This window comes from Patagioenas fasciata, chromosome 11, assembly GCF_037038585.1.
Source record: "Patagioenas fasciata isolate bPatFas1 chromosome 11, bPatFas1.hap1, whole genome shotgun sequence".
In the NCBI taxonomy this organism is placed as follows: Eukaryota; Metazoa; Chordata; class Aves; order Columbiformes; family Columbidae; genus Patagioenas; species Patagioenas fasciata.
The window spans coordinates 10,128,366-10,131,536 of NC_092530.1; positions in this window are offsets into that span (position 1 = coordinate 10,128,366).

Here is a 3,171-nt window from a genome sequence, read left to right on the forward strand (position 1 = left end):
GGCAGGGGTAGCCCTGGCACGGGCGGGTGTTTCCTACAAGCCTGTTACACAAACATAACCCACGTACCTCCAACTCGGTGTAACCGTGCGCTGGCTGCCCGGGGGGTGACGGCGAGGCAGGAGCTGGGCTTTGGCACGGGGCTGGGACAGCAGGTGACCCTCAGCCCTGGCTGTCCCACCGTGAGCATCCTGGATGCTGTGGGATGCAGGGGGAGGTGGTGCGGTGGGGTTACCCCCTGCGCCCCGAGTGTTTCCGGCTGCCACGGGGTGCGACGTGTGCTACAGCCTGTGCCAGCAGATCAGATTTATGAGTTTCGTGAGTGACGCCGAGCTACTGCTACACGTGCATCTGTTTAATGTGAAAAAAACCCGTTTGACTGACAATGTATTCTTTGGGCTTGCAACAGCAAAGTAGAAAAATATCAATACTCTTGATTTTGTGTTTTTATCAGCATGCATTGCTAACTTGCTGGAGATACATCTGTCAGCTTCAGAACAGGAATTATTTTGTGGAAACAACTGGCTCTGCACACAGGGCACCTCCCACTTCCAACCCTTACGAAGATGTGTTGGCTGTAACTTTTTCAGTGAAATTTCGTCAGGAAATTTCAAATTTCGGCAGGAAGTTATATCTAAAATACAGGCTTGGGAGGGAAACTATGTATTATTATACAGTAACTTTAATATCTGTGTGCTACAGGACCCCTTATGACCTAGAATAACATTACATTCCTTTAACAGCACATCAGGGCAGATGATGTATGTAATTATGATATATGTAATTATGATAGGTGTCTTGCCCAGCCTGTAGTGAAAATTATTAGAGCAGTCTTGCTTTGAGCCTCAAACTACCACCAGCTGCAAGACTTCCTTGATACAGTCAAGGGGCTGCTTTTGAAAATGGTATCTGTTTCTGACTGGTAGCAACTTATCCGATACACTTCAAGTTCAGAGACTACACAAGGGTAAAACAGAACATGCACTGGGATAATTTCACATGAGGTTTAGTTTGGGAGGGGAAAAGGCTACGTGTTAAAGTGAACGTCTTGCTAATAATCCGACACTGAGATTTCATGCTGAATTAGAACTACTTGCCGCTCCAAATGGTAAAGAGAAATCTGTTCCGTGTAATCTTAGATGCGATTTACTCTCTATTTGCGAAGTCATAGTGACTAAGCTTTGCCGAGCAGCGTTGCTGCCCAACCCTCTGCGTGCCCTCATTACATAACACATCTCAAATGCTGGATCTACTGAAGAAGCAGTTACTGCAATTTCCTCGTTACTGAAAATATCATTAGAGAGAGCAGAAGCTATAGACTTAACACTTCTTTGAAAAGACAAAATTTCACAGCAAATTAGGATTACTTAGGCATTTTAACACAGAAATACATGGTGACCCCTGTTTTCTTCCAGCTCTAAAATACAGGGGTTCCAAGCTGACAAATAACTGATTGTTTTAAGGAGTACGCTAAAAAACTATCATCAGTCTTACAGAAGAAAAATGACTAACTGCGTTCTTCTCTCTGAATAGTCTGGTTTAGCATTAGTGGCTCAGCATTAGCAGCTGAAGTAGCCAATTAATTGTAAACTTTTGGTAAAACTAATGCTGTTAACACAGAACTCACTGAATTCAGCAGATACGAGCTAAATGAAGAAGGACCAAGGAGACAATTCCAAGAGAAGGAAGTAACTTCAGGGGAAGGCCAGCCCAGTGACAGTGAAAAAGGATCAGAAATCAAGAGACCACCGACCAGAATTAAGTGACTGGACTTGGGCATCAGGTGATGGGTGGGACAGGTATAACTGAGAGGCATAAATTGGGGTAGGGGTCCCTCCCCAGAGACACCCAGCTCAAGCTGTAACTGGAGAACTAATAAAAGACTAACTGGCCACCTTCACTGGGGCTGGGCATTCTCAGCAGGATCCAAGGGTCGGACCCTGTTAGGGTGGCCAACGTGCGTACGCCTGTAGCAATCAATAAAAATGCAGCGTTTGCTGGATGCAAACAACTTTTCCTAAGCTTCAGAAAAGTGATTTATCTACAGTGCTGCAATGTCTTCCCGATTTCAGAAAATTAACTTTCAAAGTTAGTTCTCTTCTTTGGTTTATGTCCTAATGCTTATTTCCCATAAGCAGCAGCAAGACAAGTTACAAGAGTCACATTAAAGACGCCCTCGTATCAGGAAGCAGTTACCAGACCAGAAGAAGAACCTGCTCCGTTGTAGGCTGATCAGCACCCATCGCTCCTCTTCCCAGGGAACTCCACATGTTCCAAGATGCTCTCTGCACAAAGTCCAACATCTCTCAACCCCTCAAGTAACTTTTGAGGTGTCCGTTTGCTAAATACCACAGTTGTCCACAAGCCCTTGTCCCTCTGAGGGGCATGGGGCAAAGGTAAATCCAAAGCTACTGTCTTAAATTTGATTTGGCATCAGTTTCTCAGTGACACATATTGCCCTTCGTACAGTAACAAGTTAAAAGTAGTTACTGCTCTCTGGTGTTTTTCTCAGAGTAGGCAGATCTATCGCTTCAAATATCCATCTGCTTCTCTAGGAATTTTTTATTATTCAACAAAATTGTTGAGGATTGCAGAGAACGTAAGAAGTAGGAAGTATTCTAAGGAGAATTTCTTAGTGGGAAAAACCATCTCACGTATTTAGATGCTTCCAAGCTGTAACAGCGAAGGACAGCACCTGAGCAGCATTAGTGGAAGGCACTGACCACAACTATTAACCACCACCGTGCACTAGGGAGGTGTTGTTATTCCTTCGTACTTCAGTAATTGCACCGGAGCCATTAAAACAATTAGTGCTCATCCTGGGAGCCAAGCAATGAGGACCGGCAGCAAGCCCCCACCTTGGGTAGTTTTGTACCACTTCTGGTGCTGCTACATATTGTAATCCCCATCCAGAATTTGCAAGCATGTTTATTTTTTCCCCTCCAATAACTTCGTAGAAGACTTAGTTAAAAATAAAAAATTCAGGAATGAAAACCACTTAGAAAACTCAAGGGATTTTAATGATTGAATGAAGAAGGAGCTACTTCTTATTATATTTAAGTAGCAAACAATTACTTTGCTATCAAAACACAGGCTAAAGAATTTAAAGAAGCCACAAACATTAGTAAGCCCAACATACAGAACTTTGAGTAAGAAGGCGTTTTACACACGAG